This window comes from Kogia breviceps, chromosome 11 (assembly GCF_026419965.1).
Source record: "Kogia breviceps isolate mKogBre1 chromosome 11, mKogBre1 haplotype 1, whole genome shotgun sequence".
In the NCBI taxonomy this organism is placed as follows: domain Eukaryota; kingdom Metazoa; phylum Chordata; class Mammalia; order Artiodactyla; family Physeteridae; genus Kogia; species Kogia breviceps.
The window spans coordinates 48923102-48949459 of record NC_081320.1 but is presented as its reverse complement, the minus strand read 5'-3'; the positions used below and the strand labels follow the sequence as shown (position 1 = coordinate 48949459).

Here is a 26358-nt window from a genome sequence, read left to right as displayed (position 1 = left end):
CTGAAGGGGCTGTACGTGGGCTGTGACTCAGGCAGCCTCTTCTCCCAGCCTGGCATTCTGGGTCTTTGTTCAACCCTGGTGTGACAGGAAGCATGCAATGCAAAAACGATCAAAGAGACCTACCTCTGGGTCGCTGCAGGAGACGAGAGCTTTTTCATCTGAAAACATCATGTTAAGGAAGGAACACCATGCAACTCAATGGATGACTGTTTCCATGGAAAAGAAGAACCACGCTAGTCCACGTCCCTTACGTGGGACACCATCACTTGGTGGTGATAAAATCATGAATAATGTTCTTGTATTCAATTCACTGGTCAGTGGCTGGTTCATAGACCTGTTTATTTGCAGGCCTAGGTTTTTCTGTGTAAAAATGGAGACTTTAATCTGGCCTTGGTTTCACACCTACTAGAATGTCCGTAATCAAAAAGACAGGTACTAAGAAGCGGCGGCAAGGATGTGGAGAAATTAGAACCCTCACACATTGCTATGAGAATGTAAAATAGTGCAGTGATTTTGGCCAACAGTCAGGCAGTTTCTCAATAAGTTAAACACAGAGTTACTATGAGAACCGGCAATTCCACTCCTAGGTATGCTCATGGCAGAATGAGTCGTAATCGCCAAGAAGTAGAAAAAAATGGAAATGTCCATCACCTGATGAATGGATAAACTACATGCCGTATATCCATACAATGGGTTATTATTTGGCCATAAAAAAAGAATGAAGTGCCAATACATGTTACAACATGTATAAACTTTGAAAACATCATGCTAAGTGAAAGAAGCCAGGCACAAAAGACTACATATTGTACGATTTCATTTAAGAGAAATGTCCAGAATAGGCAGGTCCATAGTGACAGAAGGTCTCTATGGGGGTGAAGGGGGGAAGGAGTTGGGGGTGGGGACAGTAAATGAGATTTCTTTACGGGATGATGAAAATGTTCTGTGAATTAGTGGTGATGGCTGCAGAACTCTGTGAATATACTGAAAGCAACTAGACCGTATTTTAAAAGGGTGAATTGCGTGGTATGTGATTTTTTTTCTCAATTAAAAAAAAAATCCTCATCATCAAAAGCAGAGGTGGGCACGTCTGTGTGGGAGGCTTTTCTAGCTGCAGGACGTTTATTCACGTGGCACGTGGCACTAGAAGCTGACAGTGAAATGTAGTGATGAATTCTGCAGACGTGAATGACAGGGAAAATGGCACTTCTCCAGAAGAACCCGCCTGTTAAAAGGGCAGCTTGGAGCCTCTCAGGAAGGTCTGCAGGGAGCAGCCCATCCTGACCTCTCCAGGCACCTGCAAGTTGGATGCAGTGTCTCCTCACCTAAACGTCTTTGCAAACACACTCAGGCTTGGCCAGGAGGCTCTGAAGGCAGTTTCTTGTGTGGGCTGCAGAGGAAGGCAGGTGGGCTGTTGGAAATGGGAGGATGGCAGGTAGCGCAAAGCCAAACCAGCTCACACATTAGCTACAGTGAGGTTGTCCTGGAAAATCAATGGCGACCACTCTGTGACTAAGCCAGTCAGCGTTCAGTGTGAACTTACCGCTCTCTGCTTATTTCACAGTGCTATGCACTGGGGTGCCAGCAGCTCTCAAAGTATGTTGCCTGTCACCAGCATCAGCTGGAAAACTGGTTGGGGAGGAGGGGAAGGACAAAAATCTGGATTTTAACAAGCCTTCCAGGTGACCCTGAGGCACACTCAAGTTTGAAAATCACCAGCTTACACACCATCTGTTCTCATCTTCCTCATGACAGAATCCTGGTTTTGTTTGGAGTGACAGGTGTGTGGACTGTCTTGCAGCTGGGGTGACCATGTGACATAGTTCTGTCTAGTGAGATGCAAACTGAAGTCACTGAGTGGGGTTTCTAGGAAAGCTCTCCTGGCCTGTGGCTTTGCTCCATTGCCCTTCTCCCCCTTCCTCCCTGGACTGTGGACAAATGCTGGAGGGCATGCAGCCATCATGGGAGCATGAGACTAAGGGCCACATACTCAGGATGGTGGGACAGAAAGACAGAAGGAGCCAGGGTCACTGAGAACATGAGGGTTGCTGTACCCGCCCTGACCTGCATACCTGTCTCTAGCCTAGCCTTGTGATGGTAGGAAATTCAAACCCTTAATTTGTGTAGGCCACTATTTTCCATGTTCCTGTTATTTGCAACTGAGCCTAACTGGTGTACCTGGGGACAGGGGTTTGTCCTGGTTGAAGAAGTGTGAGACTTCTCTCTTACTGAAACCAAGTATACGGATCATTGTATAGGTGAGGTGCCAAGGTTAAGAGCTAGATTTCTGGTTTCAGTTTCTCTGTGGGGGCTGGGACGGGCCAGCCAGGCCAGGTCATGGTGAAGTGGGCAAGTTTTGCCCTGGTGCCCAGTGCCCTGTCCCTTCTGCCTCAGCCTTGGCCACTTTCCCCTACATCCTGACAGTTGGCAACTCTCTCATGTGATGAGAAGTATGGGCCTGGGTGGCTCCAGGGTCAGTGCAGTGGCTCAATAATCATCATCAAGGACCTTGGCCTTTTCTTTTAATTAATTCATTCATTCAGTAAAGATTTGTTGAACAACTACTAGGTGCCAAGCACTGTTCTAGGTGCTGGGGAATTGAACAGGGGCCTGCTCCCAGGAAGCTCACATTCGTGTGTGTGTGTGTGTGTGTGTGTGTGTGTGTGTGTGTGTGTGTGTGTGAATAAACAAGTGAACAAATAAGTCTGTGAAGTGTGAGGTGCCAATATGGGCTCCAAAGAACAATAAAGCAGGAAAAGAGAATAGAGCAATGAAGGTGCATTTAGAAAGAGGGTGGCCAGAGAATGCCTCTCTGATGAGATGGCATCTGAACAGAACTGAAGGAAATGAGGGAACAAGCCAGGCATCTGGGCTGAGAGCATCCCAGGCAAAGCTGAACAGCCAGGGCAAAGGCTCTGAGGCTGGAATGTGCTGGAAGGAGTCAAGGATCAGCAAGGATGCCAGAGGCTGGCATGGAGGGAGAGTGGGAGCGAGTGGAAGGATGAAGTCAGAGAGGCAGCAGGGGGCCAGATCATGTGGGGCTTTACAGACTAAGGTAAAAACTTGGAATTTTTCTTGGAGAAGCAGAAAGTCATTAAAGGACTTTAAGGAGAGAAACAATAAGATCTGACTTATGAACAGAATCATCCCAATTACTGTATGCAGAGTACACTGGAGGATACAACCAACCTTTGCTCTGCCATCCTCAGTGTATTGGCTTAGCTCTTAAACTTGTGTCCTCATGGTTACAAGATAGCTGCCATAGCTCCAAGTGTTACATGTAAACACCAGTCATGTCCAGGTTGCTGAGATCTGTAGATAAAATTAGATAACACTACAGATTAATGTCACTATGAATTCACTGACCCCAACCTCACCCAGTCCCTCAACATTGCCTGGAAAAGTCCTTCTTTTTTCCTAGAAAGATCTTCCCCTTTCCCCATAGCTACTATTTTCAAATCATCTGCATTCTCTTCAAACCTTCCAACTTCTCTGCCTCTCAGTAGGTAGCCAACCTCTTCTCTCACAGAGAAGATAGAAACCATCAGATGGAAATCCCTTCCACTGTTGCCAAACCTATAGTTATGATCATGTGTGCATCTTCCCCACGTCCTTCTCTTTCCCTCCATGACAGAGGTGTCCCCCCACTGGTGTAGAAGGCAGTCCCTGCTGGGCTCCTCTCATCCCACCCCCTCCAGCGCATTCTCAGCATTGCTTTCTACTGGCTATATCCTCTTTCTCTCCTGTGTTATCAACATCTCCCACCTCTGCTGGCCCCTTTCCATCCTCTCCTCAGCCTTCAAAAGAAACAAACGGATGTTAAACAAAAGAAACCACAGGCAAAAGGTCACAAAGTATGATTCCATTTATATGAAATATTCAAAACAGATGTATTTATAGAAACAGAAAGTGGATTAATGGATGCCAGGGGCTGAGGAGAGGGGGGAATAGGAAGTGACTACTTCTGTGGGTGATGAAAATGTTTGGAACTAGGTAGAGGTGATGGTTGCACAACATTTTTTTTTTAATTAAAATATAGTTGATTTACAATGTTATGTTAGTTTCTGGTGTACAGCAAAGTGATTCAGTTTTACACACATATATATTCTTTTTCATTATAGGTTATTACAAGATATTGAATATAGTTCCCTGTGCTATACAGTAGGTCCTTGTTGTTTATTTTATATATAGTAGTATCTCTTAATCCCAAGCTCCTAATTTATCCTACACCCCCTTTCCCCTTTGGTAACCAAAAATTCATTTTCTATGTCTGTGAGTCTGTTTGTTTTGTAAATAAGTCCATTTGTATCATATTTTAGATTCCACATATAAGTGATATCATATGGTATTTGTCTTTGTCTGACTTACTTCATTTAGTATGATAATCGCTAGGTCCACCCATGTTGCTACAGATGGCATTATTTTATTATTTTTTATGGCTGAGTAGTATTCCATTGTATATATATCCCACATCTTCTTTATCCATTCATCTATTGATGGACATTTAGCTTGCTTCCATGTCTTGGCTATTGTAAATAGTGTTACTATGAACATTGGAGTGAGTGCATGTATCTTTTCAAATTAGGGTTTTCTCTGGATATATGCCCAGTAGTGGGATTGCTGAATCATATGGTAACTCTATTTTTAGTTTTATAAGGAACTTCCAAACTGTTTTCCACAGTGGCTGCATCAATTTACATTCCTACCAATAGTGTAGGAGAGTTCCCTTTTCTCCACACCCTCTCCAGCATTTATTATTTGTAGACTTTTGGCTGTTTTGGGTCTTCGTTGCTGCACGTGGGCTTTCTCTAGTTGCAGCAACCAGGGGCTACTCTTCGTTGCGGTGCGTGTGCTTCTCATTGTGGTGGCTTCTCTTGTCGTGGAGCACGGGCTCTAGGCGTGCAGGCTTCAGTAGTTGTGGTATGCAGGCTCAGTAGTTGTGGCTCATGGGCTCTAGAGTGCAGACTCAGTAGTTGTGGCGCATGGGCTTAGTTGCTCCGCGGCATGTGGGATCTTCCCGGACCAGGGCTTGAGCCCGTGTCCCCTGCATTGGCAGGTGGATTCTTAACCACTGCGCCACCAGGGAAGTCCCTATTTGTAGACTTTTTTTTTTTAAAAGTATACAGCAATTTTATTGAATGGATTGGAATTTGTTTTCTTCTTGTCTTCATAACAGCATTTTATTTATTTATTTATTTATTTTTAAACATACTTTCTAGTAAATGTTTTATTATTTATCATTTAATTTTGGCTGCTTTGGGACTTCATTGCTGCATGGGGGCTTTTCTCTAGGTGCAGAGAGCAGGGGCTACTCTTCGTTGCGGTGCATGGGCTTCTTATTGCAGTGGCTTCTCTTATTGTGGAGCATGGGCTCTAGGTGTGTGGGCTCAGTAGTTGTGGCACACGGGCTTAATTGCTCTGCAGCATGTGGAATCTCCCCGGACCAGGGCTTGAACCCATGTCCCCTGCATTGGCAGGTGGATTCTTAACCACTGCGCCACCAGGGAAGCCTTGTAGACTTTTTAATGATGGCCATTCTGACAGGTGTGAGGTGATACCTCATTGTACTTTTGATTTGCATTTGATTTGCATTAATGATGTTGAGCATCTTTTCATGTGCCTATTGGCCATCCATCTGTCTTCTTTGGAGAAATGTTTATTTAGGTCTTCTGCACATTTTTTGATTGGGTTGTTTGTCTGTTTGTTTGTTTTGTTATTGAGCTGTATGAGCTGCTTGTATGTTTTGGAAAGTAAGCCCTGTCTGTCACATTGATTGCACAACATTCTGAATGTACTCAATGCTGCTGAACTGTATACTTTATTTTTTTTTAATTTATTTATTTTTTTTTTGCGGTATGCGGGCCTCTCACTGTTGTGGCCTCTCCCGTTGCGGAGCACAGGCTCCGGACGCGCAGGCTCAGCGGCCATGGCTCACGGGCCCAGCCGCTCCGCGGCATGTGGGATCTTCCCAGACCGGGGCACGAACCTGCGTCCCCTGCATCGGCAGGCGGACTCTCAACCACTGCGCCACCAGGGAAGCCCTGAACTGTATACTTTAAAATGGTTAATTTCATGTTATGTGAATTGCACCCCAATTTCAAAAAAGGAAAAGAAGAAACAAAAAATGCCTCTCAGTCTCACATCACCTTCAGACACTTCGAAACCAACATGTTTAAAACTTATCACATCAACTGGCCTCTCTGTCCCCTGTTTCAGTCAATGGTGTCCAGACCATTGTGTGTGTCTGTGCAGGTTGTGCCATGCTCCCAGCCAGGAGGGAGTGAGGGAGATGGGGTCCATCTGTTCCGCTCACAGGCCTTCACCTTGTCAATGGCTGCAGCTGCCTAGAGGGCCCTTTTTCTAGATTTCACAAATGTACCTGTATTGGTCAGTGTTCTCCAGAGAAACAGAACCAGTAGGATGTGTATGTATACATAGAAAGAAATTTATTACAAGGAATTGGCTCACACAGTTTTGGAGAGTGAGAAGTCCCAAGAGTTGCAGTCAGCAAGCTGGAGACCCAGGAGAGCTGATGGTATAAGTTCTAGTCTGAAAGTCAGCAGGCTGGAGACCCAAGAAGAGCTGATGTTTCAGCTGGAGTCCAAAGGCAGGAAAAGATCCATGTCTCAGCTCAATCAGTCAGCCTGGAGGAGTTCCCTCTTACTCGTGGGAAGGTCAGCCTTTTTGTTCTATTCAGGTCTTCATCTGATTGGGCAAGGCCCACCCATATTAGGAGAGCAATCTGCTTTACTCAGTCAACTGGTTCAAATGTCAATCTCAGCCAAAAACACCCTCACAGACACACCCAGAATAATGTTTGATCAAACATCTAGGCACACCATGGCCCATCTGAGCACCGTCAAGTTGACACATGAAATTAATCACCACCGTACTTTATGGGCTGGAAGAGGATTGGACGTGGAACTGAATGGCCTCACCATTCTCCTGCAAGTCAAAAACCTGGGCCTCATCCTTGACCTTCCTGTGAACACACAGAACCAGCACATATACACCCTGTCCCCACTGTCCACTCAGTTACTAGGTCCTGTCACTTCTCTCTGTCCTCCTCTCTCCAACTCCAACACCACTACCCTGGCCCAGACCACCACCTTTGATCTTGGGGAACACTAATTTCCCAGACTCATGCTTCTAAGACTAAAACCCGTTGTCTCACCCCCACCCTTGGGTGACACATATCTGTTTCTCCACTGGGTGGAGCTAAACAGTGGACAGACCATAGTAAGTGCTGGGGGTTCAGCCTCTCGTACGTGCTCCTGCAGCACCCCCTGCATCCCTAGCAGAGTGCACCTGTACTAGTTAATGTATACCGGTTAACTTGTCTGCCTCTCCTCCAGACAGTAACTCTGAGGGCAGGGGCCCTGTGTGCCAGGCTAATAGGTTAGCACGGTGTGGTGTGGTGTCAGGTGCTCCATAAGTACTGATGGCAAAGCTGTAATTATGGTCATAGCTATCAGTAACTGCAAACTTCAGTGTGCCTAGGTCTGTGCTAAAGGTTTACTAGTATTTTCTCACTTAATATTCCTAAGAGCAAAGTAGGTAGCATTACCATCCCCAGTGTAGAGGGCCATAATGAACCCCATCACGTTTTTCTCTGCAGGCACAAGGAAACTGAGGCACAGAGAATTTAAGACACTTATCATGGCTATACAGCTGGAAATATGTAAAATGTGTATTGTCAAGTGGAGTGTTTAGCCATCAGTCCTGACAACCTCTTCCATTTCTGGCAGCTCCCGGAAAAGCACACCAAGGCACTCAGCTCAGAGGCAGGGAACAGCCCCAGCTCGGAGTGATTTCCAAGGCGAGGTCCTAACCAGAGGTTCCTAGAACTGCAGGGTCAGAAGGGACCTTTAGAAAATCCACCCCACCTCTGGCACACAAGGAGACTGAGCCAGACGTCTGGGATGATTTCAAGGCCACCTTGCTGTTTGCTCTTTCCTGCTCCCTAGCCCAACCTCAAACTTGACAGTGAGGAACTGCAAAAGCCATTCGATCAGAGGCCTGGCACCACCTGACTGAGAGAACAAGCTATGTGAAGACGGTTATGTAAAGAGAGGATGCAGTTCATGGCCCAGCCCATGCCCGGCCTGAACCCTGCTGCGGTGACTTCAATGTCCTGGCCACACGGGCGAGCCTGGCAGCATTTGCTTGCCCTTTGCCTTAGCATTGCCATTCTACTTGCCGGGATGCCAACTGGCTCCTGGGTGCCCACCACTCCCTGCCACCTTGGCAGTTTCTCTGGCACTCCCAGGGGTGCAGGGTACCAGGACCCAGAGGCATTGCAGTGGGAGAGGCTTCATCCAGCCCCATCATTTTACAGAAGTGGAAACAGTCCCAAAGGGGTGCTGTGACTTACCCAAAGTCCCAAGACTAGTTGGTGGCTGAGCCTACGCAAGACCCCCTCCCTGTCAGTAGTTTCTTCCTCCTTGTCTGGCTGCTGCCTCCTACCTGGCTCCCTTCTTCAGTGATCCTCCACGCTGCTTCCCTCTCCAGACCTGGGAGCCGTCCCCTTTTGCCAAGGTCCCAGCTCTAGCCTCCCCGCCTTTGCTCATTCCTAGCCACAGCAGTGACCTCAGAGATGACTTTTGGCCTCCACTCCTGCCCCCTCCAATCCACTCTCCACCCCGAAGCCAGAGAGACTTCTCCAAAAATCGAGTTGGGTTAAGCCACTGCTCTATTAAAAGTCCCAGATAGCTCCGGCTCACCCAGTGGATGGATCCTTAGTGTGGAGTCTGGTCCTCTGCAACCCAGTCCCCAGCTCCCTCAGCAGGGTCCTTCGTAATGTGCACAACTGATCTCCCAGCCACACAGCCCGTCTAAATAACTCAAAGCTGCTGCAAGAATTAAACACCAGCTGACGTGCATGGCACCTGGAACATAGGAACTGCTCAGTAGACATGGGCTGCCCTGGTAGGCTGGGCACTTCCCCTCCAGGCTGGCTTTTAGAGCCCAGTGGTACTCTGCTCTCTGAGCCAGGGGACACGCTCTTAACTGTGACCCCAGCCAGGCCCTCAACTCCCTGTATCCAAGTTACACCCCACCCCGCAAGAAAGAGGGGTGTAGAACACCTGCCCTGCCAACTATTTCTCAGGGACATTTTTTGTTTGTTATGGAGGAAAAAAATCGAGGTAGTGCATTTGGAATGGCCACACAGTTCATTATTATTTCCTATCCCCTTAGAGCAGGGGAGCCACCATCCCCTTGGGACCCTACAGCCACAGCTGCAGGTCTCCACTCAGGACAGGGTAAGGACAAGGAATATTCACCCCTCCCCCTCCCCACCGCACAAGGAGGGTAATCGGTAGCAACTGCTCTTTGTCTTCTAACTACTTACTAGCACATGTAGGTTCTTGTGGTCTGACAGGCAAAAGCACAAGGGGCTCAGTTTCATGAATGCATTGTATTAGAACCAGAGGTGAGCAGTGAGCAATTCCACAGCCTTGGGGGATGGCCTCTGTGAGCCTTCATGATGAAGGCAAGATTCCAACTTGTACCAGAACCTGGCAGCTGTTGGTTTATTTGGTTGTCCATCCATCCATCCATCCATCCATCCAGCCAGCCAGCCAGCCATTTAGCCAGAGGACATTAATTTTGGCTCTCTCCTTTGCTTGTTGCCAAATAAAACACCGTAGAAGAATAATATAAACTTGGGCTTCCCTGGTGGCGCAGTGGTTGAGGGTCCGCCTGCCGATGCGGGGGACACGGGTTCGTGCCCTGGTCTGGGAGGATCCCACATGCCGCGGAGCGGCTGAGCCCGTGAGCCATGGCCGCTGGGCCTGCGCGTCCGGAGCCTGTGCTCCGCAGTGGGAGAGGCCACAACAGTGAGAGGCCCGCATACCAAAAAAAAAAAAAAAAAAAAAAAAAAGAATAATATAAACTGAATGTTTGTGTCCCCCCCAAAGTCATATGTTGAAGCCCTAATCCTCAATATGATGGTATCAGAGGTGGGCCTTTGGGGAAGTAATTAGGTTTAGATGGGGTCATGAGGGTGGAGCCCCCATGGTGGGATTAGTGCCCTTATAAGAAGAGCTTAGAGTAGGTTGGTGGCCATCTGCAAACCAGGAGGAGGACCCTTACCAGACATAGATTATTCTGGCACCTTGATTTTGGACTTCCCAACCTCCAGAATTGTGAGAAATAAATATTTGTTGTTTATGCCCCCCAGTCTATAGTATTTTGTTACAGCAGCTCAAACTGACTAAGACAAAGAATAAGGAAAGTCAGAAGAGCAATCTAACTCTCCCAGACTTGTGATCCTTTCTTTCTCTTTCCTTACCCTCTTTCTTATATCTGGAGGATGCATAGCGACTTGCTAAGATGATAAGTTACAAATAAAATAAACTCAGTCCTTTTTTCCCCTTTATTGTAGTTAAAATTTTAGCCTTTGAAGTATTTCAAACATATGGAAAATTATGAAGAATACTGTAACAGTCACCCATCCCCCACTCCAATGAACATTAACCTTCTATATTTGCTTTGAGGTTTTTGTTTTTTTTTTTTTTTAAAAGGAAACAAGATGTCACAGATCCAGTTGAAGTATTTGGGCAGGTTTTGGGCTTTTACTAACTAGGTATAGCTCCATAAACAGTACATAGTTTTTGTAGTTTGGGATTTTATATAGATGATCTCATACGACAGGCATCCTTTTGCAACTTGCTTTCTAATTTTATTGGATTTAAAAAATTGTATGTGTAATAGATGCTGGTTGTAACAAGTCAAGCCACACAGACATGGCTAAAGGAAAAGTTTAATCATCTCCCTCTCCCCCACCTCCCCAACAGCACTGCCCAAGGTAACCACTGTTGACAGGTGACAACCATCTTTCTGCACCTTTTCTCCTGCTCACACAACATACACAAGGGCTCCAGTGCTGGGGGAAGAGCCAGGGGAAGTTCGGGACAGGACGGAGCAGCCAGGGGTGCCACATGAACAGACCCTCATGCTGTTGGGTGTGGGGAAGGGCAGTCAGAGGCTGCAGAGGGAGATGTGCAACTTCCCTGGCCATTAGCCCACAGCCTGCCGGTTTCGTCACCCACACCACCTCCCAACAGGCCCTGTGGCCTGCAGGGTGTCTAGGGTCAGTTAATGAGCAGGGTCTTTCTAGTAGGTGTCCTTGGGCTTGGGACATGGGGATGGTCTCTCATTATCAGGGGGGAGGACTGTGGAGAACCGTATGATAAAGGGACCTTAAGACCTCTGCAACTTTTTCTGATTGACAATTGTCACCCAGATTGTTCTAGCCAAGAGCTGACCTGCCTGTGAGTCCCAGATGTTGGAGAAACATTTGAGAGGCCAAGCTGGCTTTCGCTGTGACCAAGAAGATGTTCACAAATGTTATGTGTCTTCTGACTGCTCCATGAACCTGGGATGAGGACATGGAATGCCAAGAAAGTTGGGTTGGTTTTTTTTTTTAACTTAAGAGTGAATATGACCAGACACGGTATGCTCAGAGCTGGATTGGAATTTATTTTCCTGTGCCAAAAATAGAGCTAATAATTAGGGCTTAATTTTGTTTTGTTTTGTTTTGTTTTTCAAAATGAGTTTCATGTCACAGCAAAGCAGAAAGAGAACCTGAATGTGAGACTTGATCAATCTCCATCATGGAGGCCTGCGTGACTTTTCCACCCTTGAGGCTACAGTAGTTTGAAGAGAAGCATAAACCTTGCTGGGGCTTATAAACCAAGATTTGAGGTTGACCCTAGGGATCCCTCCAGTTGTTAAACTCTATAGTTCATGTTTTTTCTTTTTTCCCATTCATTTTTTCAATACATTCTTTTGAGTGCCTGCTGTGTCAGCCATTCTTCTAAGAGCTGGGGATATCAGTGAAAGATTAGACAAACCCCTGCCTTCAGGGAGCTAATAATTCAAACAATCTCACAACACAAAGACTCCCACTCTGTATCAATATTCAAATCATTCATTCATCCTTCAGACTGAATTGATTCCCACAACACCCTCCTGCCAGTGGATAGGAGAGCTCTTCCTAGCCCCATTTTCCAAGTGGAAAGACTAAGCACTAATAAATAGGAGAAAGGAACATCAGCATGAATACTACAGCCTTTAAGGAAACACAGAGGTGGAAAGGCCCCCATCTCATTTCCCAGAACCTCTATCTAGCTCCTCTCACGGGTTGGGAAAGCTTGAAAGTGCGCATCTTCTCATTAATACCAAGAAGAAACCTTAGTTTCCAGACGTGACTCAAGAAGTAGGTGATGAATTCTGGAAAATGACACTTGGGTAAGAGAGGTGAGGATTCCTGACTCCTTGAGCAAACAAATGCTCTCTACCCTGCTCCGTTTCTCCAGAATGTTTGAAACCCCATTTGACATCCTAAAGCTGAAAATCGCTCTCTCTCATCTTTCTTTTCTTTCTCTCCTTTTCCCTGGCCTGGTGTTGACCCCAATGACACCAACCTGCATCCAGGCTGGGGCACGGATGCCTCCTCAGGCCCCATGGATTCATCCAATAGCTGAGCCAGGGACTCTAAATTGCCCAGTGGGGCTTTTATAGGGCACTTAATAACTTACCCATGGCTCTGGTTCCTCCAGCTCCAGGCTCCTGGCCAAGCTTTCCAAATTGTTTTCATTAGCAGTGAAAGGCCTTCTTAACCTTGCAGCAGAATGCAGTGGCTTTTCAATCTTTTCCTTGCAGGGCTGTGGAGTCCCTTTTCAGGCTGCTGTTCTCTCCCAGCCCAGATCACCCAGCAGAAAGTGTCCAGTTCCAAATGTGGTCCTGCTGGGCCAGAAGGTAGCTCCCAACCAATTCCCCAGGAGGCTGCAAGTTGGCAGCACAGGCATCGTGGATTATCTGAATGTATACTGTTCCTAAAAATATGCTGGAGATTTTAGGGTAGTGAGTGTCTATATTTCATCATTCAGTTATGTATATTCTTTTTCAAATTCTTTTCTATAATGGGATGATTTTTGATTCAGATAGTGAATTTTGAGTAAAAATGTTGCCAAGTCTTTATAGCAAACACTAGGAGAGTGAGAGTTCAGATGGTGATGGATATCTCAGGATGGAGAGAAACGATGGGTCTCCCTCTTTGAGGAAATCATCTCCATTGGATAGATGGATACTGGCCTCAGTTCTGGACCTGCCCGTGTCCAGTGGGCTCATTTCAGGAGCTAACTCTATACTCCCTGGAAGGATTACAGACACTCCCCAACCATTTGTTCATGGAATTCCCCTGGCAGTTGTGTCCCCCGTCCTCATTTCAGACACAAACATCACAAGTGCGTCCTCCCCACAGGTCCACAGGGAAATGGTGGGCAAGGGTTTTATCTTTTATCTTCACTTGGGTGCTTAAATGAAAGAAGTCAATTCACTGAGTCATTACAGAGTCCTGTAGTGGTGTCTGAGTGTGGGAGGACAGAGGTGATTAAGGCTGGGGATGCTGACTTTTGTGGGCTTACAGTTTAGAGGAGTTGGAAAAGAAATTTTGAAAACTCAAGTGTTTTGTGTCCTGGGGAAGGCTGTATGTACCATGTAATACCTCTCATTTATTATGAGTTGAAACAAATACTAACTATGATTTAATAGACAATGATTATAAAGAATGCACTGCATACTTAGGACACTTTGTCCAAAAATAACTCCCATGCTCACCACTTCGTGTAGGAAGCTGCATGGTGAGGGGGTCCTCACCCTGACACTGCTGCTGTCAGGTGATCGCTGCGGGTGAGGTACTCTGCGAGGGGGGTCTCCTCATTCCCAGTCTCTGGTCTGTGATCTGGGTGGACGCCTTTCTCTCCTTTCTAGGGTGGGAAAACTGTGAGGGGCTGTGCAAATGAGTGGTACGTTTCTTGGCAGCTTCTCTTAATGAAGAAATCAATAGTGTCCAGTTTCCAAGACTCACCGAAGAATAAATGGTACCCACGTTTCTGCCTGCCCACACCCCTATGCCTACATCCTGAAACTAGAAGCTTATCTTGCCTTGTGAAACAATTAATAGGCCTTTGTTTTCTAAAGCTCAGGTTCGGGTCACAGGGGGGTGAGGTGAGGCTACAAAGCTTACAGGGTGGATTTGACCTGAACAGAGGAGAGACAAGTGCTCTGGAGATGGAGGACCTGGGGGAAGAAGGGGTGCCACAGTACTGAGGCCTGCATACACCCTCTCCAAAGCCCTGAGGGCCTTGAGACCTGCAGGAGGTTCCTTGTGAGCCCCGTAAGTCCTAAAGAGTTTCTCTGAGCCCACTCAGGTTAGCAAGGGTGGGACCAGCTGAGCAGCTGTGTCCTGCAGCAAAGTGGGTAACTGTACTGCCAACCATTCCCCCGGACCAAGGATCAGGGTCCTCACAGCTTCTTGGCATCACATAAGCTCCAGGATCTCCATCTGGTCCCATGGAGATGGGGGCCTAACATGGAGATGGGAGTCATGGAGAGAGGAAGGCGGTGAGCATGTTCCATCCTGTGAGCCAGAGAGACAGGGAAACCAGGTTATTGAGAGAATGAGGATGAAGTAGAATCATGGAGAAAAGCAGAGACAAGGAAGAGTCCCAATGGCCTTCCAGTTCCTGACTCTAGTCCTCCGAGATCTCTTAGTACTCCTGCCCTTGGGTTCTGAGATATACCCCCTGCATCCTTGCAATTCTCCTTTTTTGCCTCAAGCTAGCTGTTACTGGTTCTATAGCTTACAACCAAGGAGTCTTAACTAACCAACAGGAATAATACATACCAAGCCAAGAAAGTCAGTGACTCACCATATTCTTTTTTTAAAAACTTATGGTCAAATATACATAACATAAAATTTATCATTTTAGCCATTTTTAAGTGTACAGTTCTATAGCATTAAGTGCATTCACACTGTTCTACAATCATCTGCACCATACATCTCCAGAACTTCTTGCCTTTTCTTAGTCAGGGTCCTTATGATGTAAGTGTTGATCATTGCAGTTGAGGAGCATGGGCTGAGGTGGTGACATACACCAGCACTGTGAGTTGGCTTTGGGGTTCATTTGTTTTAGTTATATTCCTAATTGAGTTTATTGTCAGGTGACTTGCTTTTTCCCATAATTTTAGAGTTCAGAAAAAAAATTGTGGTTACTTGAAGGTTCCAGTTAACCCCAGTGCTCATTATAAAAATTTTGTTGTTGATGAAATTCATTAACAATCACTTTGATTTAATAGCCTTTTGCTAAACACCACAAACAGTTTTACACCTAGATCTATACCCAAATGATCCCCATTTTATATAACAAAGAGTTTATAGGCAGCCCCTTAATTTTCCGCTCCTTAAAACTATGCTAAAATATAAAAAATGTGTATATTTCCAGGAATTTCAAAATAATATACAAAAATAATATTTAAATATTCTCAGAGATTTAAGAACTATAATATCCCTTGTCTTTCAAACATAATTCTGAGGATATATACCCACCATGTGTGATGGTCAATGTTATGTGTCAACTTGGCAGGGCCATGTGCCCAGATATGTGGTCAACATTATTCTGGATGTTTCTGTGAGGGTATTGTTGGATGAGATTAATATTGATATCTGTGGCTATTAAGTAAAGCAGATTGCTCTTCCTAATATAGGTGGGCCTCATCCAATCAGTTGAAGACCTGAATAGAACAAATGATTGAACTTCCTTGAGCAAGAAGAAATCCTGTCAGCAGATGGCCTTCACATCTGAATGGCAGATTTTGGACTTGCCAGTCTCCATAATCTCATGAGCCATTCCTTAAAATAAATCTCTCTTTATGTATATGCATACCTCCCATTGGTTCTGTTTCTATGGAGAATGCTAATTAATATATCATGTTAAACATTTTTTTTTCATTTTTTTCTCTTTTCCTTCATAGTTTAACACAAAAGTCAACTACCAGAAATAAAACAAATATCTACAGCAAGGTTAACTCTTCCTAGCATTCAGTATACCTAACAACCTCCATCTTTGCCTTAACTGAATCAAATTTGAGCTCTTTTTTTTTTATCAGCAGGATGAAAATTTTCATTTTCCCACTCTTTATATTAGTTTTATAAAATAAACACTGCAAATATAATAAAGTATTTAAGTAATTGTTCCCAAACTGCCATGCTGACAAAAATGATGAAACTGCAGAACAGAACAATTGGCTGGGAAGCAACTCTGCCGTGTGACAGCTGGAAATGTTCGTTTTTATCAGCTGATGCGGGAGGGCCTGAATTTGGCGTATAACCCTTCAGTTTGGGAGTGTCCGTTAGCATGTAAAAAGAGTTTAGGTGTTTTGAAACCCAACCATTAATGTTGAGAACAACCTATGCTATGTAGTGAAGCATAATAAGTACACAGCTAACTCTAAAGCCAAATTTGACAAGTAACTGAAAGGAAGACAAGGAAGGACAGCAAGAGGCTGGAGCAAGGTCAGCTCATGTCTACTTTCACGGGGAGGGGTTGTAGGGATGGCATTTGGTCTGGACCTTATAGGATGGAGAAAACTTTGACATGTAGATAGGGATCATTAGGGTTTTAGGAAGTCAAAGAAATAATATCCCTCTTTTCTCCCTATTGGACTTAAGTTTTAAACTATTTGAGATGCACACACAGGAGTCTGGCAGATGAAAATGAAAATATCACTCTTATTATCCATAAAGCCACTAAGATAACATGGCTAAGGTCTGTGGCCAAGTGGGTTTACGAAGGCTTAACCTCTGAATTAGACGTATTCCCCAGTCTGGGGCCCAGCTGGGTGAATGCTTTACACTGCACAGCAGAGATGTCGGCCAGAACACAGTCGTCTCCGAAAAGAGGAAGGGAAGGGGCCAGCACGCCCAGAGCTTTCTCTCAGAGCCACCGACCAGATGTCACTTGTGGTAGGAAGAAAGGCCGGGAGTGTGTCTCTAGGTGGGTGCTTGCACAGGAAACTTGCAAGCCCCCATAATAAGATCTGGCTCTCTGTTCTCCCAATGCTTTGGGTTTCTCTATCAAGTCTGCCATCAGCTAGGGATGTGACAACCCCCTTCTTATGCTGGAAAGAAGAAACAGCAAACTAGCTAGATGCCCCACCTCTGATACTTCACGGTCCTCTGAGCATCCTCCCAGGACTGCTGACAGGCAGTGTACATTTTACTCCCAAAGGCTCTGGGATGGGTCAGATGAATACGTTAAGTCAACCATATTCCAGTCATCTATTGCTGCCTGATAAACCGTTCCAAATTTAGTGTCGAAACCCAACAATCTAGTACTCTTCTCTCCCACAGTTCTGAGCTGATGAGGCTCGGCAGGCAGTGCTCATTTGGGGTCCCTCGCAGGCAACAGCTGGGGCCAGAGTCATCTCAAAGCCTTCCTCGCTCACTGGGCATCTGTCACCTGTGCTGGGAAGACTCAGGCAGCTGGGGCTTCTTGGGCATCTCTCTCTCTCTCTCTCTCTCTCTCTCTCTCTCTGTGTGTGACTCACTACGTGGTCTCTCCTGCAGGGTGGCTTCGGCAACACTTAGGGCTCCAAAGGTTCAGGTTGAAATACACAGAGAACTGGGCAGAGGCTGTCACCTCTTTTATGACTGAGTCTTGGAAGTTGCACAGCATCACTTCTGCTGTCCTCTGCCCAAGGCAGTCAAAAGAGCAGTCACAAGGCAGAACACAAAAAGTTCAAGGGGATGGCACGTATAAACTCCACCTCTTAATGGGAGAGTAGCAAGGTTCTAAAAGAGCACGTGGGACTGGAAATTGTGTTACGGGACCATTTTCTTTCCCTTTTTTTTTTATGGTGGTTAAATATACATAACATAAAATTTACCTTTTTGACCGCTTTCAAGTTTCCAATTAGCAGCATTAAGTACATTCACATTGTTGTGGAGCCATAACTACCATCCGTATTCAGAACTTTTTCATCTTTTCCAAATTGAAACTCTGCACACATCGAACAATAACTCTCCATGCCCTCCTCTTTCAGCCCCTGGTAACCTCTATTCTACTTATTTCCTGTATAAATTTAACTATTCTCAGTACCTCATATAAGTGGAATCATACAATATTTGTCCTTTTGTATTTGGCTTACTTCACTGTGGGGTCATTTTTATAAAATATAATCTGCCACATGGTCCAAAGTCAAGTTGTACCCATGGCTTGAAAATTCACTCTTTATTCTATTTCCCATCTAAAATTATGTCCAGCCATGCTGTCTAGTACTGTCTATCATTGTTTCTGCTATGAGATTAAATAATCACAAAAAGATGCTGCAATAATTACATGCCAAAAAATAGAGAGGGCCCAAATTTGAACTAAACATTCCTGGCATTATCAATTTCTTGAGTAAAAATAATTCTCTTAAAAATTAATTCACTTAATTCAGTCCAATGAACCTAAGTCCAAAATTAAGTTAAACTCTAAAGGAATTAGAGTCTAAAACCAAATCATTATGCCCTTGTGAATTAAAGTCCATAATCCTGAAATGAAACCAAAGTTCAGATAAATCCCTCCTCACTTTTAGATTCTGCTCAGGGTCATTCAAAGAGGTCTTTGATGCCTGGATAAAGTTGGGGCCTTAGTCACTCCAGACTCAGATGTCTCTCCCAAGGATGGACCTTAGAAGTTAATAAACACAGGAGATTATTCCAGCACCACCTATAACGCTTTGGGCTTTAAAAATGTTCCCACGAAGAATGATGTTCCCAGAGTCCAATATTTGGTAGAATTTAGACTCAACTACTTCGTCAAAGTCTAGAGCAGGAACTCAGGGTGTTCTGGGGAAGGAGAGTAAACAGAGAGAAGGCCTGGTAACACTCAGTCACCCTGGGCACTGATATTCCATAGCCTGCAGTGGCAAGACAGTTATGTAAAATTATTACCTTTAGATACCTGTAATCAAGTATCCATAGAACGCGTAAATCAACTATACTTCAATTTTAAAAAATTAAATTTTAAAAAAAGGTGTCTATAGAAGGCAAGGCTCTGGGTGATGTAGTATTTGATGCCATAGAGTATTTTTAATGAAATAAGGAGTATAATTCTTCTAATTGGGTTGGAGAACATAGGAAAAGAAAATGATGAGCTTGGACTTCAAATTCCCAGCTCCAAAGTCCACATTAAAGAACCTGGAAGCTCCAATGACTGCCCTTAAAGAAGTCCTAATCTCCTATAGCCAGGAAACTAAAACCAAGGTCTAATCCTGTGGGTGGCTGAACTACAACACAAATTTAATTCCCAATAGTGTAGTACCTCTTTTGTTAAAGTTAGGCATTGATTGGGATGGAATGGGGCCCTGAGAACTGGGATGGGGGTATATGAGCAGATTCCAGTGAAGCTGGGGACCTTGAACCCCACATTCTGCAGAGCCTTTGCCATAGAAGAAGCCTTTCCACCATCTGAGAGGTTACTCTCCTCTTGCCTGAAGATCTTGTAGCGAGCCTCCAAAAGACCTACCCCCATCACCATTCCATCTTAGATCTATAACTAAACTCAAGTCTCCAAAGCCCCAGAAGGTGAAATTATGATCCATGGGGAGGAGTGATAAACACCAACAGAATTGCATGATTTTGCCAATTGGATCTGGTTGAATTTATTGATAGGGGCTCAGTATATAGAGATTCTAGATTCAGTGTTAGCTCAAGGGGCTAGAAATAGCTTTAACAATTTGCTTTGTTAGTTAACTGAAACCTGGACCAAAATGTTGCCCACAATCAATAAGGTGAAATGGCAGAACTTCCTTGATATGATTTAAAGCAGGGATAGGCACACTTTTTTGTAAAGGGCCAGAGAGTAAATATTTATGCTTTGGGAGCAAAGAAGCAAAATTGAGAGTATATTATGTAGGTACTTATATAACAAGAGAGCAAATTCCTGTCCCACCCCTCCTGGTTTGCCTGGGGTGAGTGGTGAGCAGCTTTATGCCCGTTTGCCCATTCAACAGAGACATTCTAGGGAAGGAGAGCTGCTGGCCTCGGGCAAGGAGTGTAGGGCTGCTGCCCTGTCAGTTTCACTCTGCTCCCAATCCCTGCCTCCCAGAGAGCCTGGCTCTGTGCCCTGGGTGCACCACACTGGAGGTGAGACAACTTGCTGAGCCACCGCCTTCTGAACTGAAATTCTACTGCTTGTTGCCCAGCGGTTACCAGCAGTAGAGTCCCTAGTATATAGGTGGTGATCAGCAGGCCCCAGAGCAGCAAGGTATGACCACCAGCCATGGCGGCAGGCTCTGGGAGTAGACAGGGGAAGAGGAACAGATGGAGATGCAGCGCTAGCTGGCTCTAGCAGTCTCCACTGGTGAGGACTAGATTTGGCCCATGGGCTTTGTTTGCTGTGATTTGAGCAAGTTAATTAATCTCTTCAAGGCTCAGTTTTCTCACCTGTAACAGGATGATCATAAAGGTGTCTATCACATAGGATTGTTGAGAAAATTAAGTCGTATAAAACTTGATCCCTTGTACATTGTAAGGACCTGGTGAAAGCTAGTCATCATTATTCATAGCTTGGATATGGGGACCATGTTGGAAAAATGGTTAAGGGTTTAAAGGTTTGCTGTTTTACGGGATACCATGTCAATGTGAAATAACAAATGTGGTAAGATAACTAAGTAACAAAGAAAAATAGGTTAATATGGATCTTTATTCAAATCTTCTTAAACTATGATGGATAATAATTGGATAATATTGAAGAATATTTAAGAAATGGTTCAGTAGAGATTCCTCAGAGGGGCTAAGAACCAAAATGTCAACGGTGGAATTCAGAAACGTATTGGCTAAAAGCGCCGTCAGCATTTTGCTGCTGCTGAGTAAGGAAATATAAGTAAGTCCTGGTCAGCATAACACTCCACTTGGAATCACATCCCCTCATCTGAAAGTCTGATATTATGATAACGCTCTATGTAAAAGGCACAAAACAGGAAGGTTTCTCTCCATTCCTGCACAGATCCCCCCATTACTGGGCAGGCTTCATTTGCCTGAACCAGGAAGCCACACAAGCATAGGGAAGGCCCACAGAGCACAGAGCACTGGGGCTGAAGCAAGAACTTGATAAGCCTTGAACCCCAAACGAGTCTGGATTCACTGACGTGTTAAACCAAACCCCCTCGCCAGCACCACCACCTCATCTGCCCCTCATCTGGAGGGGGATGTGATGTGAGATGCAATTTGGATGATCAAGTTTACTCCTCACAAAGCCCTAAAGCTTAAAAAGAAAATCCCGTCATTTTGGATGAATTTTTCCCCCTAAAATGTCTTGCCTATTTCTTTGCCATCTTAAACACGCCACAAGAAACTTATTCAATTTCTTGTTGATGTGGATGCATCATCACCTTGAACATCCATGCTGCCATCAATACAGGAGGTGAGATTATTCAACTATCTCCCATATATGAAATGGCCCCAGAACAGTGTTGGTTCAGACAACATTTTCCTTTGTTTATGCTTCTGATCATTTTACTGTGTCCTCCTTTGTTGCCACCCACCAGTTATCATTTTCTAACTTAACCAATACTCTGGCATTCATTCTATACTATTCCCATATTTCAATAAAGTGGCGACATCTTGTTTTATTCCTCTTCATTGAAGATGTATTTTCAGGATCATGACAGACTCCTGGACCCTGGTGTAGGAGTGAGGTTTTATTCCAACCCCCATTCCCATGGTAACAGCTGGGTGACATGTGTTAGCTGTTTAGTGTTTGCCTTTTTGTTTGTCAAGGTTTGACATGAAAGGGTATCTGAGGCTCCCAAATGTCCTTTTTGCCTGAGTTGAAATGACATTCTTTCCCTGTATTAGTTTCCTATTGCTTGTTGTAACAAGTTACCAAAAATTTAGTGGCTAAAAATAACACAAATACGATATCCTACAGTTCCGGAGGTCAGAAGTCCAAAATGGGTCTCAATGGACTAAAATCAAGGTGTCGGCAGGGCCGCGATCCTTCCTGGAAGCTTAAGGAGAGAATCCATTTTCTTGCCTTTTGCAGCTTCTAGAGGCACCTGCATTTCTTGCCTTGTGACTCCTGTCCAGCTTCACAGCCAGCAATGACCAGTCAAGTCCTTCTCACAGGATGCCATTCTGACACTGTGTCTTCTGCCTTCTTCCTTCCACCTGGAAGGACCCTTGTGATCACATTGCTCCCACCTGAATAATCCAAGATACTCTTCCTATTTTACGGTGATCTGATTAGCAACCTAATTCCACCTGCTACAATTCCCCCTTTTCATGTAATATAACATTCACAGGTTCTGAGGATTTGGATTCAGACATATTTGGGGGCCATTATTCAGCCTGGTACAGTCCCCTTATTTTATGATAAACATCCTAAGGTGAATCTTTTTTTTTAAATCGTTTATATTTTTAGAAAATATAGTGATGGCCAAGTAAGGGAACGATGATGCAACCCACATCAGACCCCAGTGGCACTCATTCTTTTTTTTTTTTTTTTTTTTTTTTTTTTTGTGATATGCGGGCCTCTCACTGTTGTGGCCTCTCCCGTTGCGAAGCACAGGCTCCGGACGCGCAGGCTCAGCGGCCATGGCTCACGGGCCCAGCCGCTCCGCGGCATGTGGGATCTTCCCGGACCGGGGCACGAACCCGTGTTCCCTGCATCGGCAGGCGGGCTCTCAACCACTGCGCCACCAGGGAAGCCCGGCACTCATTCTTTGTAACATCTGTGAAGTAAGTTTGATTTCCATGAGGTCCATTTGCCTACCATCATTCAGAATGAAATTGAAAACAACAAGATGCCTATAAGCCCTTGTATACTTTCTAATTTGCTATTTTTATCTGATTTTGTACAGTTTTGGAAACCAGATAATTTATTTTGGAATTGTATCAAAAATGAGAATAACAAATATTTACACAATGCTCACTAAGTGCCAGGAGTTATTCTAAGTGCTTTCATGCATCGTTTCCAGTCCTTCTAACAACCTTAGAGGGTAGGTTTGTTTGGCCCATTTTACAGACAAGGAAACCGAGGCTTTGAGAGATGCATCTTGATTCAAAGGGTTGAATAATAGCTTGAATTTCTTCAACAAAATGGGGCTGTTTAGAAAAGAACAAGAGTGGATGTGGTGTAGATGGTCAACAATATCTTCTATCTGTACATTTTTACATATTAAAAATATACGTGCAAAAAAAATATATGAGCATTCAAAAACTGCAAGAATATAAATAATGTTAACAGTTATTTATGAGAGGGAACTTTGTGCTAGCTAAGATATAAATGTTTGTGATTGTTTTAAATAATGAGCTTGTATTATTATTATTATTATTATTTTTTTTTTTTTTTTTTTTTTTTTTTTTGCTGTATGCAGGCCTCTCACTGTTGTGGCCTCTCCCATTGCGGAGCACAGGCTCCGGACACGCAGGCTCAGCGGCCATGGCTCACGGGCCCAGCCGCTCCGCGGCACGTGGGATCTTCCCGGACCGGGGCACGAACCCGTGTCCCCTGCATTGGCAGGCGGACTCTCAACCACTGCGCCACCAGGGAAGCCCTGAGCTTGTATTATTTAAAAATAATAGCAAGTATTATTTTTACATTTAAAAATGAAGTCATGACATTGTAAATCAACTATACTTCAACAAAAATTTTTTTAATGAAGTCATTCAGAACTGAGTGCAGGAAAGAGGATTAATTTCACTCAGGAAGTGGACCAGTGTCAGTAAAAAGAGTAAAAGAAGACTTTGTGACAGTGGCAGGGAGAGAATACCAAAACAATGAAGGGTATACTAAAAAGATTCAGATTAAGAAGTGCACATTACTGTTTCTAGAAGAGTTATCCATACTAGATACTAGTTCCTATTTATCCGTTTGGGATTTGGAAATGAAAATTTGTAGACCTAAGTAGTATACAGTAAGTTTTATGCTGAGATATATAAACTGATTTTTAAATCTTAATTACATTAAGAATTTTTTTTTTAACTAAGAGAGGGTATGATTTAAAGAAAACTTGAGGGGTTTGGTTTTCTTAATGTAAAATATATCTGTCATTTGGAATGGGTGATTTCTATGACTTAAGGCCAGAATTTCCTAAACTGTGCTCTGAAATAACGTAACATGTGTTCCATGAAAATAATTGAGGCTGATGCTACTTTTTTCTACAAAAATTTATTCTAGAAAAACATGTATGTAAAAAATCAACTAAATAAATATTATTTTAATTATGTAGTAAGCTGCCTTTAGCAGAAACAGCTGGAGCAATCCCTGGAAGACATTTGCTCTGTCCTTTGATGCAGAGGCAGCATTTACCACCAACTGATTTTTAAGCTCCTGGTGGCCAACCCTGAAATTGCCTACACAATGTCCATGCTCCCTGCCTTCCTTACCAGAAGAAACCTGGTTTTGTTCAGGGTGCCCAAGGCCCAGGTACAAGACTTGATTTTTCTCAGCTTCTTCACAGCTAGTAGTGACCATGAGATGTAAGGTGATGTCTGCTAAATGGACTTCCAGAAATATGTTTTTCTGATGAAAGGGAAAGACTCAGCTGCCTTGTAAGACCTTTTGCCTTTTGTCTTTGTCCTCCTTCCTCCTACATGAGACACAGACTTGAGATGTGGAGCTGCAGCAGCCAACTTGTGACCTAGAGGACAAAAGTCACATGCTAAAGATATTGACCCAAGGAGCCAGTCAAACTTGGGGTCCTTGATGACATCACAGAGTTACTGTACCAGTTCTGGTCTGCTCACCTCTAAATTCCTTGTCATAGAGGGAAAAAAATGTATTTAGTTAAGCCATTGTTGCCAGATTCCTGGTACATAAAGCCAAATACAATCCTGTTGTAGTATACCCATGTGCATCATCTTTTGATTGATTACCATAATGTTCCATACCTAGTCACATAATTTCAGCATATATCCATGATATTAAGCAATGTTTATTCAATATTAAACAATTATCCCACACTAACATGTTCTCTCCAGATCTATGACTAAAGTAAGAAAGCTTTAAATGAAAAGAAGGTCTTGGAGTTCTAAATGGTATCTGAACCAACACAAATTTAGAATACTTTAAAGTAGAGATGAGTAATCTGAGCTTTAACTTTAAAAGAGAAAAAATCTAGGGGCCTTCTCTGGTAGTCCAGTGGTTAAGACTCCAAGCTTCCACTGCAAGGGTCACGGGGATCCTGCATGTAGCCTCGTGGTACAGGAAAAAAAAAAATCGAAATGTGTGTTGCCCAAGATGAAACAATGAACACTATATGGAGTAGCCTAACTTAAGAGGACACAAATATCACACAGCATATAGCTCACATCCTTTGCCCCTTTGCACCAGTGTATCTGGGAAGTAGGACTTTTCACTGCACACTGCACTAAAAGTGCAAACTGGGGGCTGAATCTGATGTATCTCTCAGCCACAACAAAGCTGTTTCCAATAGAGAGATAGGGGATTTTTAAAAGACACAAAAATATTTAAAACACAAATATCTGAAAGACACAAAATATACAAAAATTTTAAAACAAATATACAAAAGACATGAAATATGTACAAACTACTTTAAAAGTTTTATAAGAACAGGTAAAGTAAAAAGATGTTCTGCTTTAATTTTTTTTCTGAAGGAAATTCATCTGTGAGACCCTTTCAAACCAGCTTTCGTTGTAGAGAATACACGCCTGCTAGTGTTCTGTCAATACACTATCATTTTTAATGTATTCCATGGTCAAAGTTAAGTAAATTTGGGAAACACTATCCTAAACTGATAGATCTCTAATCTCACCAAAAAAAGGTTTAAAAATCATAGTCCAAGAAGTTGAGGAGTTGATATGGCCTAGGAAATACAGGTTAACCTTTGTAAAGAGAGCCTACTACTTATTACTTTTATTCAGCGTTCTGTTTTGTTTTATTTTGGTTTTTTGTTTTTGCGGTACGCGGGCCTCTCATTGCTGTGGCCCCTCCCATTGCGGAGCACAGGCTCCGGACGCGCAGGCTCAGCAGCCATGGCTCACGGGCCCAGCCGCTCCGCGGCATGTGGGATCCTCCCGGATCGGGGCACGAACCCGTGTCCCCTGCATCAGCAGGCGGACTCCCAACCACTGCTCCACCAGGGAAGCCCTGTATTTTTTTAATTCATAACAAATCAGGTTATGAAAGGTCACATCCGTTGAGAAAAATTCCAGTTGTGTGGAAGTGCACAAAGTCCTTCCCTGGTGGACTGTAGACTCTGTGGGGCGAGTCATGCCCGTTTCATCTACCCCAGTCTCTCCAGTCCCTAACCCTGCACACAGTAGGGGTTCAGCACCCCTTTCCATGGTGAACAGGCTAAGGTGTTGCCCTGCAGACCTTTCCTACACAAAGTTTTAAAAATAAACCTTTAATTTTAGAATAGTCTCAGATTTACAGAAAAGTCGTGAAGATAATACAGAGAGTTTCTATATACACACACCCACTTTCCCCTGTTTTTAACATCTTACTCTAGTATGGTACATTTGTCACAATTAATAAACCAATATTGACACTTTATTCA

The 26358-nt window shown here is 44.1% G+C and overlaps 1 long non-coding RNA gene across 1 annotated transcript in view; it reads right to left on the bottom strand.

Moving 5' to 3' along the window:
• The window catches only part of LOC136792148 (uncharacterized), a 48836-nt gene that overhangs the window by 3393 nt on the left and 19085 nt on the right, over positions 1-26358 (bottom strand). The window contains exons 2-3 of the long non-coding RNA XR_010835520.1: positions 3180-3309; positions 124-158 (exon numbers count right to left, since the gene is read on the bottom strand). This is a non-coding gene — a long non-coding RNA (uncharacterized lncRNA). The remainder of the gene's footprint in view (positions 1-123; positions 159-3179; positions 3310-26358) is intronic.